Genomic DNA, 17,100 nt, shown 5'->3' with positions numbered 1-17,100 from the left:
TTCTTGTATGGACTGATAATACACCACAAACTGAAGAATAAGGCAACCTCAAACCTTTCTTCACTCCCATCCCCCACAGGAAACCAGCACAGTAAACTTCCCAGTTCTAATACTTGCCATTATTGACAATCAAGAACAGGAGGTAGGACTGCGAGGTGATCTGTCAGAGTTATTACTGATGTTATCCATATTCTGTATCTTTATCCAAAGCATACCGGCTCTAGGAAATAGAAATCTGACCAACATTATGTACATTTCATTTTCCTCCTGTCACCTTCGGAAGCTGAAGAAATCTAGAAAGCCTTGGACTGCTGCCATCAGATACAACTAGTCGTCATTACATTACCTTTTCTGACTATGCGGTAATTAAATTTTGCCTCTTTACTAGATTGTTTTTAGAGTTAAGAAATGCATTTCCATGAAATAAACTGGACACACAAGGCTACATAGAATGTAATTCTACTTACATAAACTATCTGGAAGAGTTAATCTCATTAAGACACAAATCAGATTAGTGGTTTCCAGGGCCTGAGGAGAAGGAGGGATGGAGAGTGACTGCTCAATGGATTTTCTTTTAAAGTGATGAAAAACTGTTTTGGCACTAGTGGAAGCGGTGATTGCCCAGCATTGTGAATGTATTAAATGCCACAAAATTGTATACTTTAAAACAGTTAATTTCTATGTTATGTGATTTTCACCTCGATTAAAAACAGAAAGGGGAAAAAGGAGAAAGGGACTTTCCAAATTCCGAGTTCTTAAGAAAGTCCTTTCTCAGTGAAAGGATGACTAAGGTGTTACACATAGGTCAGTTGAGTGCTGAGTGGGCGGGGGGAGGCGGTGCGGGGTGTAGAAAAGGCCCCAGGCCAAGTAGGATGTGGGAGGATGGGGTAGCTTTGGCAGCTCTCCATACTGCAACTGAGTCCAGCATTCATACTGTACCTGCTTTTCATGAATTCTCTTTTCCAAAAAGGGGTGTCCATTCCCTGAAGGCTAGCCCTTCAGCTCTTTCCTGTGGCACAACCTTCCCCAAGGCTTTGTTGTATCCTAAGTCCAATCAATTTGAGCAACTGGTGCATGCAAAGCACAATATTCATCCTTGAGGATATAAAGATGCCTTCAGCAAAGTCCTTGTCCTCCAGTAGGACCAAGTCTATGTGGTCTGGATTCCCGTGATCTCCCTGAGCTCATCCACTGTGGCTGCACTGGCCTCTTTGCTATGCCTCCTGAGTGCCTGGCATGCTCTGGCCCTAGAACTTTTCTCTAGTGATTTTCTCTATTTAGACAAGTCTTCTTCAGGTCTTTGCTCCAATCCCACAGAGGCCTCTCCTTACCATCCTATTTAATAATACACTTTGCTCCTTCCCCTCACTGCCTTCTCCCCCATCTCCTATACCCTGCATTACTTATCAGATTACAAATCTCTTCCTAACATAAGGAATTTTATGCAATCATTATGTTTGTTATTTATCTCCTGCTGCTAGAATCTCAGTCTCATAATAGCAGAGTCTCTGGATATTTTATTCACATTTTAATTAAGGGCCCGGAATAAAAGCAGTTATTGCTTAATAAATATTTACTGAAAGATTTAAAAGCCCATGGTTCAATTTAAGCACGTTCCTTCTCTATCAATGTGAAATGTGAATACAGCACTTTCCTTTCTCTATCAATGTGAAATTCGAACACAGCAAGTTTCTGTAACTGCTCTGACAACTTTGCTGACAGTCCTGCTTGCTGTTACTTAAGATGAGATTTGAATATTTGCATCCAGGTGCTGGGGATATCACATTCAAGCTATTCTGTTACACCCTGGCCACAGGCCAAAGGTGCCAGACTGCAGGTCTCTCCTGCTATATTCACCTTTGAACTAGACCTTCTCTCAGGGAAGCAGCTGAGCAGGGAGCACCCTCTGAGGAGTAAGGGGGCTAAGTCTCTCTTAAAGACCCTGAAATGCTGCCAGAGCTGGTTGAAAAGCCCTGGTGATCTGTGATATCCGAAGTGACAGAAAACTCCAGGGGTTTATGGAAACTCATTGCTAAATGTCCTGCACAACTGTTTGTGTCACTAGAGTGAAGCCCATGACCAGCCATTACTAAACGGCACTGGTGACTTACTAGGTAACAAAAATGAGCCCATGGGGGTACAAAGGCAAAGCTCAGGTCAATTCTATTGAGTCTACCAGGTCCTATCACCAAATATCTCTATAAGTGAAGTGACTGCTAGGGATGCTCTACAGACTACCTCCATCAAAGGTTCTGGTAACCATGGTTACGATGCTTATCCAATTAACATCCCAACAATTGCTGTGAACATAAGGAGGTGAACAAAATAGAGACTTCTGCCCTCAGTGAGTTAATCTAAGAGCAGTAAATTGTTTGCAAAACTTTTATTCAAATTAGGGAAAAATAAATACCATTATAAGAAAATATAAGAGAAACTTCTGTGCCTTAACCTCTCTCTCACCTTCTATTGGTATGTGTTTGCATAGCGCAGTTTCTTAAATTGTGTTCCCTGGGCCTTCATCATCTTGATAACTGCAGATTAATAGGGAGGAGTATGCAAACTCTCAGGCATCGTCCTGGACTACTTGAAATGTGTTTAGAAGCTGGACCTAAGGGTGTGTATTTTTAAAATTTCCTCATATGATTCTTATATTAAAAGTTGAGAACCAGTGTTGTAGTACATTATAATTGATTACACTTGCATATATAGTTTAGTCTTGTGTCTGAAAATTATAAGAGGAGCAGGTGAGAGGTATCTTCATTTTGTGAATGAGCTAATTGAAACTCAGATATGTTAAATCCAGTTATACAGTTAGTTCAAGGCAGAACTAGAATTAGAACCTGGACCACCTGATTTCAGATTTAATCCTTGCCTTACCCCATACTGGCCTGTTCCTCTGTTGGGGAAAAAAAGAAATGAACTAAAATGTGAAATGACAGACATTATTTCCATAGGGAATAATAAGTCTTCTGAGACAAGCGCGGGCAACTTTAGTACCAGGAGAAATACTGCCACCTTGTGACCATCTGGAAGTGACGCACAGCCTTGTCTGTCATTGGAGAAGTTGATTCCTCCCCATCCCCACGGCCTTTGCTCTGCTTTCAGTGATGGATTTGTGTTGAGCTATCCTCACTTTCTACTAATGCATTTGAAGGCCAGCTGATGAGTCCTTTGGACTTTGACTTTTAGTTTTGTAGCTAAGGTTAATTGACTCATTTAAGGCAGGGAACACAAAGTCATCCTGTCATGCCATAGCTGGCAAAGCAAAGACCATTCATTTTGGTGGATACTTTCTGCAGACGTCACATATTTAGATTTATAGGTATTTGGCTTTAAAATGAAAATAAAAACATGTAATTTTTTTCCTATTTTTTCCATGGTTACAAAATCTTCCTGAAGAAGCCAAATTATTTTATGGAATAGCAACTGTAACCCGTTGTTGAGTAAAATGCAGGTTATAAGCATGTATGGTGTGATCAACTTTCTTTAACTTTGTGTGTGTGTAGTTATCTAAAAATTCACAAGAGTTACCTTTGAACAGTGAGATTGGGATTCATTTGCACTTTCTATTTTTTTGAAACAGATCTTGCTCTTGATTTCAATGTTAGGAAGACGGATGGCCCTCCCTTTCAATTCCCAGGAATATACAGAGATAAGAGGGACTCTTCTCTATTCAACCACAACACACTAACCTCTGCAAACTCACAAGAAAATCTTCAAGGTGGGGGTTGCACTTGCCAGGCACAGGATACAGACCACAGAACTACCTGGAGAGCCCCAAACACAGCTAGTGCTGTATGGCTAGGCGGACATGAAATATTCAGCCTTCCCAGTAACAAAAAAATTTGCTCAAGCTATCCCAGGAATCTGTACAAATTGTGAGTTACAAATAACTGGTCCTTAGTTTGGACCATCTTTACAACTACTTCTCCTGCCTTGAATGGCAAACCTTACAAGCTGCTGTATAAGTAAAGCCACAGTCAGTGACTGCCAGCATGTTCCCAGGCTTCAGGCTGTTCTTGATCTCATTAGAAACAACATGTCTTTTCCTCCAATCTCTCTGCTCCTCTTGCTTGCTCCTGCCAGGAAACCTTTAGCAAGCTCTTCTTTCCTTGTGAACTCAGATCCTTGGTCACTTTCCTGACTTCATACACTAGGTCAAATCTTACTGTCATACTCCCCCATTAAGTTTTTTTCTAATAGCATCTATCAAAGTTGTGTTTAGCATTTAACTGTGTCACTATCCCATTAGTGTCTGCCTCTTGACTAATGGTTCCAGGAGGTAGCCATGTATATAAGCCAGACCTAGTATAGTGCCTGGCACAGAGTAGAAATACAATAAGCATTTATTGAATGAATGAATGAATGAATGAACAAACCCATAAATAGGCCTAATCCCGGTATAATAATTACATTTTATTCCCCTAAAATCACATCTTCCAAACCATGTCTTTGAGGAACAGTCTGCTACAGCCTCCAGAGTGAATCTAATATCATTTGTTGTTTACCATCTCCAAGTTGCTGCTGAAGCCCTAGCTGTCAAACTCATATCTCAAAGTAGGGAGAGGTTAGACACAATTTTATAGTCCTAGCAGGACTTTAAAGATTGCAAATTTTCAGGGCCGGGCGCGGTGGCTCACTCCTGTAATCCCAGCACTTTGGGAGGCAGAGGCAGGTGGATCACGAGGTCAGGAGATCAAGACCATCCTGGCCAACATGGTGAAACTCCGTCTCTACTAAAAATAAAAAAAAATATCTGGGCATGGTGGTGCGTGCCTGTAATCCCAGCTCCTCGGGAGGCTGAGGCAGGAGAATTGCTTGATCCCGGGAGGTGGAGGTTGCAGTGAGCTGAGATCGCGCCACTGCACTCCAACCTGGTGCCTGGCGACAGAGCAAGACTCTGTCTCAAAAAAAAAAAAAAATTGATTGCAAATTAATAGCCTCCTGATTTATTAGAATTTTCTTTGTATAATTTTATACAAGTTCATTGATATGTTCAGCCCTTACCTCCTTTATCTGTAAGTGGGGATAACAAGACCATTGGATGGAGTAGTCAGATAACATACATTTAATTCTCCTCCATTAAGTTGATGTTAGTCAAGGGTGTTTTCCTGGATGTGCTTCACCAAATTGAAAATATTTGTCACAAGTAGATATTGAATTGTGCCAAATACTTTTGTGTAAGCGTATACCATGGTACATAGTAGGAACTCAATAAAGTTAATTTCCTCCCTCTTTAAGTACTTTCATTTTCCTCCTCCCCATAACTTGCTAGCAAGCTGTTTGTCCAGTATTGAGTACTAAGGAAATAACCTTGTTCTGCTGGGAGTAGCTCCAGAACCTGTACTTTTGAACTTGGCTTAGGTTTATACTGGGAGCTAAGAGCTAGAGAGGCCCAAAGCCCCAGACAGGGCTGACCCAAGTATATCTACCTAGGGAAGTTCATTCAGCATCAGCCTGTTCTCTTAGATCCTTTGTCCAGAGCTCTCCCTTTCCTCAGCCATCTGGAGACATTCTGTTCACCTGAGCCTGTCATCATAGCAGACCTAGCCCAATTCCTCAGGCATTACCTTCTTGTACTCCACCACCAAGTCTTTAGGTTAAACAAGTCAAGTAAGAACTAAAGTATTCATGACCCACAGTGGTTAAATGTCTTCACATTCCTTTATAACATTTATCTTTCAGCAAAATAAATTATGATAACATTTGAATTTTACCAACATATGATACCCCCAAGCAGTAAAATACTATGTGTCAGAAAATAATATTATTGTATCACTCTGTTTTCACACTGCTAATAAAGACATACCTGAGACTGGATAATTTATAAAGGAAAGAGGTTTAATGGACTTACAGTTCCAGAAGGCCTCACAATCATGGCTAAAGACAAATGAGGAGCAAAGTCATGTCTTACACGGTGACAGACAAGAGGGTGTGTGCAGGGAAACTCCCCTTTATAAAACCATGAGATCTCATGAGACATATTCACTATGATAAGAACAACATGGGAAAGTTACCTCCCACCAGGTCCCTCCCATGACACATGGGAAGTATGGGAGCTACAATTCAAGATGAGATCTGGGCGAGGACATAACAATTATATTATATTTAAAACTAATATTAAAAAGAAATTATTTTTATTTATTAACATGGAATAGCAACTGTAACCCATTGTTGAGTAAAATGCAGGTTATAAGCATGCATGGTGTGATCACCTTTCTTTAACTTTGTGTGTGTGTAGCTATCTAAAAATTCACAAGAGTTACCTTTGAACAGAGATTTGCATTCATTTGTACTTTCTGGTTTTTTTTTTTTTTTTTAAAAAGATCTTGCTCTGTCTCTGTTGCCCAGGCTGGAGGGCAATGGCACTATAAATCTCGGCTCACTACAACCTGTGCCTCCTAGGTTCAAGAGATTTTCCTGCCTCAGTATCCAGAGTAGGTGGAATTACAGGCATGTGCCACCACACATGGATAATTTATATACTTTTAGTAGAGGTGGGGTTTTGCCATGTTGGCCAGACTAGTCTTGAACTCCTGACCTCAGGTGATCCACCCATCTCGGCCTCCCAATGTGCTGGGATTACAGGCATGAGCCACTGTGCCCGGCCTCTTACACTTTCTTTTAAAACTGTTTTGTACTGCTTGAATTTTCTAGATGACTATGTATTGGCTTCATAATCAGGAGAAAAAACAATGATGGACTTGCTGGGTGGTATTGTAGGTTTAGACACACACAGCACCAGAAGTGATTTGCACCTTATGTTGTTTCAGGGATAAGTTAGATATCATTTTGCTCATTAATTTGTATGATCATTTGTGCAGCAAGCGTTTGTTGGATGCCTAGACATGTAAAATTAATCAGACATAACTCTTATTCCCTTCCCCTGCCTTTAGGATCATAAACCCTACATATAATTATGATGAGAGTGATAGTGATAATAATGTCTATCATTTTTTAGTAAGCCAGACAACGTTCTGGTGCTTTTCAGAATTGTCTTTAATCCATACCACAAAAAATGAGAGAGGCACTGTTGGCCTTAATAAACAGATGGGGCCTGAGTGCTAAGAATGTGAGGGGAAGAACAGTGTCTTTAGCCTGAGACACCGGAGGTTTCATAAAGAGGTGGCCTTCAACTAAGCCTCGAAAGAGGGGTGGCATTTAACCTTCGTGAATGGGAAGAAGGGAATTCCAGGTCAAAAGCTGTCTAAGAAAATGTATAGAGGAGAAGCATTCATGACGTCAAGTTGTGAAGGGATTAGTTTGTTAGAACTGTAGGAACTTTCTACAAACCATTTAGTTTAGTTTTTTGAGAACTTGTCTCAAATGAGACAAGGTTGTCAGGGCAGATTAAGGAGGAGAAAGCTTTGAGATCCAGATTTAGAAAACAAATCTGAAGTCCTTGCAATCCAGAGGTTCAGCTGTGCAGTTTAGGCAGAGGGGATTGGACGGGTGGCAGGAGGATGCAGCCCTGCAAAACAAAGTCCATTTTGTTGTATTCATTTCAGTGTCGTTTGTTTAGGTGATGAGGACACATTGCTCCCACTGATGGATCTTTCCCAAATTCCCAAATTTCCCAAATTGCCACAGCAGTATCCAGAAGAATGGAAGGAAAGCACGCAATTAAGGGAAACTTTTACTTGTGACCATCTCATTTGTCATGACCTTTTTGACTGCCCCTTCTTGGTCACTTCCCTGAATTTTACTGTAGACTTGTGTTTTTATTTATAAAGCAGATATCTAGAAGAATCCTGCATCTGGTGAAGTCAAACCCAAAGCTCTGTGTGAAATCTGATGTGTATTTAAGCATCATTAGCTCTTTGTGTGGTCTCCTCAATCTATCAACTCCAGCATCAATGTCATACCTTTCCTGTACTGGTGCTGAGCTGGGCCTGGCCTGTGAAGCCCTGGGCATTACTGTAATTATATTTAATCATTAATTATTGTAAAAAAGCTATATTTAGCACTTACCACATGCCAGATACCATTCCATGTGCTCTAGGTGGAGTATCTCATTTAATCCTCAGAGCGGAACTACATGACAAATACTATCATTATCCCTCTTCTAGAAGTGAGAAAACTATGGTCCAGAAAAGGTAAATAAGTTGCCCAAGGTGGCACGGTCCCACATCTAGGAATGTCAGGGATCCAAATGTACAGTCTTCAGAGCCCACCCTCCTACCCACTTCTTTATGCCTTCTGCCTGCCTTCAAGAACCTTACAATGTATATTGAGGCACAAGATCTGTTCATACACACCACAGGTCAAATAACACAGGAGTACCTTATGGAATGAGGACAAGGACAGATGACCTCAGAAAGGACTCAAAGCTTCAAAGAGTTGGTTACAGCCTACAGCCTCCCAGGGGAAGTAGTGATTTCCCTGGGCCTGTGAAGGGGGGTGGAATTTGGGTAGATTTTTTTGAGATAGAGGAGAGTACAGGGTGCAGATAGTGAAGAGCGTGATTTGGACTGGGAGTAATAGACTCAGAAACAAGAATGACAGAAGCATGGAAGAAGCAGCTGGATATGGCTGGAATGACACAGGGATGGTGGCAGGGACTCTCAAAGGAGCTTGGATACATGTAATAAATGAATGATATAATCTTGTTTTTTTAAAAAAGTTCAGCTTCTCTAACACTCACTATGACTTTTCTATCAATTGCCGGTCATACAAGATCACCAATGGCGACTGCATACCTGTGTTCCTTCATTAACTGATTGGTTCAAGAAATGTTGACTGAACACCTACTCTGTGCTAACCATGATTTCTGCCCTCAGGTGGTTCATGGCCCAGTAAAGGAGAGATAATTGAACAGCTACAGAACAGAATTATATGTGAGCACATATCAGAGGTGCATGGTTTAGATGGCATAAGGGCAGGAATTCCATAGGAAGTGGCCTTGGACACCCACCAGTGCAATTCCCTTTATACCAAAGTAAGATAGTGGTTTGGACAATATGCATGTGTCATGGTGGAGAGGGGAGGAGAAGGGAGGAAAGGAAAGGAAGATTGGATGTCTGGATAAATCTGTACTATATTTTGTCACAGGGATGAGAGACCAGTATTTTACCAAGCTTCATAGAACAGCTCTTTCAACTTTCCTTATTGATTTCTTTTTACCTGGAACCCAGGCTTTCATCCATGGGCAAGAGATTTAAGCAGTAGATGCCAATCTATACTCAAAACTAATGTCACCAACTAAGGCGTTCTTAACTAAACAAAATTCATCATCCCTGTTACCTTTTTCACTCAGAATGAGTTATCCCATGAGACGGCCTAGTTCTTCTATACTTCGACATCTCAACAGCCTGCTCTTTGCCATAGACACTACTGGACCCTTGATCATCAGGAGATTATCTGCTAACAAATGTGACACATAGCCTCCTGCATCTCTCTGCATAAAGGTGTCTATCCTCAGGCTACCAAAGTTGGAGGGAAGAAGACAGGCCAGAGGAATTAGGGAGTTAATGCCCCATAAAGGTCCCTCAACCGACAAAAGATTGTAGTTAGTGTCAAGACTCAGCTTCCCTGTGCCTTCTTGGTACAATGTGGAGGTGTGTACTACACAGCCTTTCAGAGAAACCCCAGTAGAATTGGGCCCCACCTGTCTATAGCAATAGCACGGTTATCAGGGCCTTCACTATGGGTTTTTCTTTATTCCCTGTCTTACCTTACAACCTCATCACCATGTTTCCTGGAATCACCTCTTCAATGAACCACCTGCAGCCAAACCTTGCCTTAAGGCTTCTTTTGAAGGAATCCAATCATAAGCATTATCTAGTAGCCATGATTTGACCTACACTCAGCTGAAAGTCATTTAAAAGGTGTAAAGATTCTTGAAGATCTCTGACTACTTCATTTAAAAGTCCATGTGTCTCTTTCAGAGATTCTGAAACATAGTAAGGCCAATAACAACGAACTTCCTTTTGTCTTAGGATCCAGATTTCCTCAGTAAGTGCTTACTCAGCTTGTCAGGGACATAAAGAATATGTGTAGTTTATAATGTTGGTTCTTTCCTATAGTGGAAACTATCCAGTGTCCATTTTACCTTTTAGTTTTCCTAATAGAATTTTGCATTTTGATCTACTTTTTCCCATAACTCATAAAACTTAGCAGAAACTGATCATTTCCACAGCTCCAGAGGTGGCTCCTGGGTTGCCTATGGCAGACCACATGGGTAGGCAGATACTAAATTTGGCTCAATCATACCAAAAGTCCAGGTATATGATCCATATGGGAGAATTTTTTTTTTCCTGCTTTTCCCTCTCTTTCTTTACTGTTGGATATGGATAAGGAATCATGCTGTTGATTCATTGATAAAGCCATTCGATGATCCTGCAAAAACAAATAGCTCTAGTCTAATGTCAATGTTGTAGCTATAGATGGGAAAACTAGAAAATAATCCTGCATCCCTGATAATATCATTGAGACACTGAATCAACCACCCAACTCTGACTTCTGCCCAGTAGCCAGTAACTGGCTTTGTGGGGGTCATGGGAGATTCCTGATCTGTAACCTTTGACAGTATCTATAGTGGGAATATTCTCAGTATGGCAATATCAAGCTATCAACGTTTTAACAATTGGCTTTCAAAATTCCTAAGAATTTAACAATTGGCTCTTGTGAGCTGGTACAAGCAGGCTTCAGTGAGCCACACCTTTGGAATGCCTGCCATATGCGGTAATACATTTTTCTGTAGTTTAAGCCAGCTTGAGTGCCTAAACACAGCCTGGCATTCCTACTCAGAACCCTCTATCTTTTAACAAATGTCCTCCTGCCTCCCCACCCCCGATCTTTTGACACTCAGGGGAAGTTGATTCTACCCCAGCCTCTGAGAATGGGGCCTGTGGATTAAGCCAATCAACATATCCAATTTCCCAATCATAAGCCATTGATTCAGAGGTTGTTTATGATCTAAACAGTTCAATAAGAATGGCTCTCAGAAGGCAAGGACCAGCAGGAGCAAGGGTCAGGAGAGGTGCTTGGAGGGTGGGGCAAAAGTGTCATTTCTTCTGGACTGTGATATGTAGATAGGTCCAGAATGGTTGCAGGCACCTTGTCACTATCAGTTTGGCAAGTAAATATTTGAAGAGATAGACAAGAAGTAGATAGATGAAGAGGGTAGATTCAAGAAAATAACAAGGAATCTTGACTGGAGGCACCTGGTTTAAGTTAATCAAATCCACCCCATATCTGAGCATCTAGTAAGATATGTCAATTCCATTTTGCTTAAGCATCTGAGTTTTTTTATTGTTATTGTTACCATCTATCTATCAAGATAAAGAGCTAAGCACTATAGAATATACTTCCTATACACTTTAATCTTCTCATAAACCAGAAAATGTTGAAACACTTTTTCCATTTTATAAACAAGGAAGTTAAGACTCAAAGAGATTAAGCCATTTGTTTATACCATTACAAGGAAAGTAAATATTTGATCCCAGATCTGTATGACTCTCAATTCACTGCTATCATAAGATGCAGGTCTATGTGGGAAACCCCACAGTCTCTGTTCTTTTCTCTTGAGTCCTGCATTAGTCTGTCCTTGCATTGGTATAAATACCTGAGACTGGGCTATTTATTTATTTATTTATTTCGAAATGGAGTCTTTCTCTGTCACTCAGGCTAGAACGCAGTGGTGTGATCTCAGCTCACTGCAACCACTGCCTCCCAGATTCAAGGAATTTTCCTGCCTCAGCCTCCCAAGTAGCTGGGATTACAGGTGCCCACCACCACACCCGGCTAATCTTTTGTATTTTTAGTAGCGATGGGGTTGCACTATGTTGACCAGGCTGGCCTCAAACTTCTGACCCCATGATCCACCTACCCTGGTCTCCCAAAGTGCTGGGATTACAGGTGTGAACCACGTACCAGGCCAAGACGGGACAATTTATAAATAAAAGAATTTATACATAAAAGATATTTAATTGTCTCATGGTTCTGGAGGCTATACAAGAAATATAGCCTCTTCTGCTTCTGGGAAGGCCTCAGGAAGCTTTCAAACATGGCAGAAGGTGAAGGGAAATCATGCATCTCTTACGTGACTGGAGAAGGGGCAAGGGTCAGGGGAGGTGCTACACACTTTTTTTGCTTGTTTGTTTTGTTTTTTTAATGGAGTCTTTCTCTGTTGCTAAGGCTGGAGTGCAATGGTGCATTCTCAGGTCACTGCAACCTCCACCTCCCAGGTTCTTCTCCCTGCCTCCAGAGTAGCTGGAGGCTACAAGTGTGTGCCACCATGCCCAGCTAATTTTTTGTATTTTAGTAGGTTTTGCCATGTTGGCCAGGCTGGTCTCAAGCTCCTGATCTCAGGTGATCGGCCCACCTTGGCCTCCTAAAGTACTAGGATTACAGACATGAGCCACCATGCCTGGCCAGTGCTACACACTTCTAAAACAACCAGATCTCACAATCACTCATTCAGTATCACAAGAACAGCACCAACAGATTGGTGCTAAACCATTCATGAGAACTCCGCCCTCATGATCCAATCACCTCCCATCAGGCCCCACCTCCATTATTGGGGATTACAACTTGACATGGGGTTTGGGTGGGGACACAGATCTAAACCATATAAAGTCTGATCAAAGGGCTCTATCTAATTGAAAAACAACTTGAACCTTAGTTTTAACTTAAAAATGTAAAACAAAACAAAGCATTATTTCTAATCATCTAATGACTAAACTGGGGCCTGGGTTAATACAGAATTGTAAGTTCATTTCTTGAGGACCACCTCCTACCACTCTGAGCAAATAGCAGTGATACATAGAACCTCTTTAAAGGAAAATAAAAAGGCATAGTGAAGCTCAAAAATAAGAGAAATCGTTTCATGCTAGAAGAATGGATACAACTGCAAGATGATACTTGAGCACAACAAGCCAGTGCTTACTTGGATCAATACTTAGTTGGATCAGTACTAAAAGCAAAGCCTACTTTTAGGTTTGGTAAAAGATAAATGTGCCCCACCTGAGGCAAAACAGGAACCAGGATCCTTTCTTAAAACCAGGGGCTGATGTATAAGTGTTGCAGTCTTGCCAGTGGACCACAGTATTTCAGTCTTGTTGCCCGAGGTAGTATTCAGAGTTCTTTGTCTCATGACCAAGAAAATTAAGGAACCTGGACACAAGGGTGAGATTGTAGTGAAAGTTTAATAATTGAAAGAAGAAAGCTCTCCATAGCAAAGAGGGGGCCTGAAAGAAAGTTGCCAACTTTACAGTTGAATCCAAAATCTTTTATAAAAAAAAATACTCCCTTCATCTCTCTAGCTGTTTAACTTCCTTTATCTGTGTAGTAGCTGTGTAACTCTCCTTATCTATGTACTGCAGGTATGTCTCAGGTAAGCACAAAGGACAGCTTCTCTTGTTTGTGTAACTGTGGGTCTGTTTTAGGTAAGCCCATCTCCCTGTGCAAGTTCCCTTGGAGCCCACCATGTACATACCTGAAAAGGGGAGGAAACTTTTTCCTAGGAATTTGCTGATGATGCAAATAACAAAGGCTCTTTTTGTTGGGCCTTGCTGCCTTATCTCAGAAGATACAGCTTAATTTTTTTCCAGGTTGCCATATCTGTGCCTGTAGCTTTTGTTTTTCAGGCTATTTCTCTGTTTGAAGGAGTTTTACCAAGGACGCATCCTAACTGCCTGCCTAACCAGTTTTATTTCCTTTCTTCTCTCTCAGAACCTTCTGTCTTATGGAAGACAGCTAAGACAGAGCTACTGCCAAGCACTCCCTGGGACTGAGGCTTCTAGAAAGCTACAGGCCTAAGGATCTGGGAATATTTGGCACAGCCTATTATGAATGGCTGAGCCAAGCTGCCCAAAATGCATGACTGAATCTGTGATAGCCCTGATATCACCAAGAGGTATGAGACTCAAAATTATCTCAGTAAATTTTGGCTCAGAACTGGGGACTCTGGAAGATCTGGCAAAAGAATACACAAAAGTATTAGATAAGGAGAGGTGAGTGCAGAGAGAAAAGAAATCTGCTCCTCAAGATAAGCCTACAAATTTCAAAAATTTATGAGGAAAATCATGTGAGGAAAGCCAAGCTACAAAGTCAGCAGGAGATCACTGCAGTTAAAATTAAAATAACAGCAATTCTAAAAAAGACTTTAAAATAACTGAGTAGGATCTTCAAGGAGATAAATAATGGAATATGATTTATTAAACTATAATAAACTGTCAATAAAATAAAGAAAGTGTGTTGAGCCCCAGAGAACTAAAGGGTGTGGGGTGGGGGTGTCTCAAGGATATTCCTAAGCCCAGGCCCCACAAAATTGTCTCTACATAGTGGCTGGGGTTTCTTGCCTATGCGCTGGAGAAGGAGAGGTCTTATCCTTTCATTGAAGTAATTACATTCAAGTTACAACAAGAGGGCCGGCCCTGAGCTTTTCATTCTCATGTGTTTTAGGTAGAGCAAGAGAAATTGGTCCAGGCCAGGCCCCATCCTCCTAGGGCCCGGCAGGAACAGAAAGAGGAAGGGATAAATCCAGGCACTGATGCCTTCTGCCTGCTCTGTGAGCACCTCTGCTCTACTCACAAAGTCTGTCTGTCTGCACTGCCAAAAAAAAAAAAGAAAAAAAAGAAAGAAAAAAGAAAAAGAGAGAGGGGAGAGAGAGAAAAGGAAAGAAGAAAGAAAAGAAAAACAAGCAGGAATGAAATATATACAAGTAAAAATGTAAAAAGAGCAAAGAGCAATAAGAAATATTAAGAATGAAAAATACAGAAAACAACATACATGCCTCAGTGGATAGACTATACTATTCTAGGCTGGCTTAGTAAAAACTAAAAGAGTTAATTTAAAGAGAGTAATGAGAAATTTCCTAAAATGTAACATACAGAGAAAATTATATTAAAAAAAAAAAAGAGACCTAGACAATAACTTGAGAAGCTTCAACAGATAATAATAAGAGTTTCAGAAGAAGAGAATGGAGTGGTAAAGAAGCATTATTCAAGGAGAAAATAGCTGGGATTTTTTCCAGAAATGATGAAAGCCCTGTCTTCCTAATTAAATTAAATCTTATTTAATACATTAAGTAAAAATAAATCCATGTTGATAGTCATTGCTGTGAAATTGCAGAACACATAGGAAAGTGGTGGGGGAAGCTTCAAAAATTACCCCAGGAAAAAAAATTTAAAATGACCTACAAAAGAATGATATTTACACCAACAACAGACATCATCAACAGCAACAGATGTTGAGTGGTTTAATATTTTTAAAGTGCTGACGAAAATTACAAATGCCATGGTATAGAATTCTAAACCCAAACAAACTACCTTCAGGAGTGAACATAGAAAAAATTCTAAATTTCATTGGTTATGTGCCTTATTCAGATAGTTGTACCGAAACTGATCATTCAATAGCTAAAAAGCATCTGATCAAATCAGAGATCAGAAGAATCTGTAGGAATGTTGATGAGGAAGACCAAGATGTTTGAATATGCAGTGCTTTCAAATGTGACTTGTGAGCTCCTTCTGCAAATAGCCTTTTTTTCTGCAGCTCATGGTTGACCTTTGGGTGATTTCCCTACCCAGTATGCCTACCACAAAGAGCACCAGGTTCAACAGAATGAGGATGATTTTGGACAAAAAGGTCACTTCAACTCAGGAACATGGCTGTGATTGTTGATGTGGGAGAAGTCATTCTTGGGGCCACTAGGTGGAGGCATGATGAAAAAAACCACACCACCAAGTACAAAGACTTCTCCACTGCCCTCCTCCCAAAGGAACTCAAAGTTCTTGGCTGGAACTGACTAAAGTGGAATAGGGTGTTCTCTAAGTTAATTTTGCCTTGCAAAGTAGAACTTGCACTTCTGGCCCTGAAGAATAGTGCTTGACTTGTCCTTCTTCTGCCTAGAAGTAGAAAACAGGAGGGCAGGCAGCACAGACTGTGATTGCTCAGAGAAGATAAATTAATGAGGGAACCCTATGATCACTCAGACTTTCTACCTAAAGACACTTTCTAGACCACGACACAGGGGGTAACCCTAAACAAAGCACAGTTATCTCACTGACATGCTTACATGTTGAAATGCTAATATTTTGGCAGTCATGGATTAAATTGAATACAATATTAAAATTAAATTTTAAAAAAGAAAGATGGTCTATTGGCCAGCATGTAGCTAGAATGAAAAATACGCAGGAAAGAATATTTCAAAATCTGCATTTGGCTTTCTTACTAATAAAATCTACCCCTTGAAATTTATACGTTCTTATCCACTTTCCAGTATCTGGAATATGATGCTGTTTAACAAATAATCATGTTCTGTTTGGAAGAGGTCTTCTTGGCAGTAGCAACCTATGTAAATAATTATTTAACTACTAAAGGGAGGTTAAAAGAAGTACCGTCTCAGAGACCCAAGAAGCATTAAAGATTCATAAATGAGTTATATTTAGCAACAGTTAGAGAAAAGGAACACAAAAACAAAAAGCAAGCCCCTACCAAAAAAGAGAAAACCAGAAATACCAAAAACATTATAATTAAGTATATTAAGTATTTTTACCTATATTTTATATTCCAAACATAAGGGGCAAAAATATCCTCCATAAATGGAAGTTCTTTACATGGTTCTGGGTATCTGCTTCAGTTTATAACTATCTCCACAGTTTACACTTATAGAAATATAAGTAGTATTTCTTAAAATTCACACTTAATACAAACTTTCAATGATATTTAAATGTAGGACAGTGTTAAGGAGAAAGCTTGTAAGTCTAAGAACCTTCAGGGCATGACAAGAGCAATTCCTAAATCCAGATATTGATTTTACCATTGCTATGTATAAGCCGCCATTTGTAGCCAAACACATGGGACATTATTGAACATTTCAAGGGGCAGGGGAAAAACAGGAATCTATTTTATCATCTTTGATGATAGACATGGGTTCATGATTTGTCACAAAGCTGCCTTCTCTGAGAGCAGTTAGTATCTCCAAACCAGGCTAGAATTTCTAAGGGCAGTCTTGCCTTTTGTTAGATTATTCAGTATTTTTTTGGTGATACTTTCATGTTTGGGTGTATTAGGTCATTAAGACGAGCACCAAGGAGAAACCGGAGAGGTGGCAAAGCTCTAGTAATACTCTCTAGCTTCTTTGATACCTGAGAAAGA

Source organism: Callithrix jacchus, chromosome 12 (assembly GCF_049354715.1).
Source record: "Callithrix jacchus isolate 240 chromosome 12, calJac240_pri, whole genome shotgun sequence".
NCBI classification, from domain to species: Eukaryota; Metazoa; Chordata; class Mammalia; order Primates; family Cebidae; genus Callithrix; species Callithrix jacchus.
Note: the sequence above shows the minus strand (reverse complement) of the source record.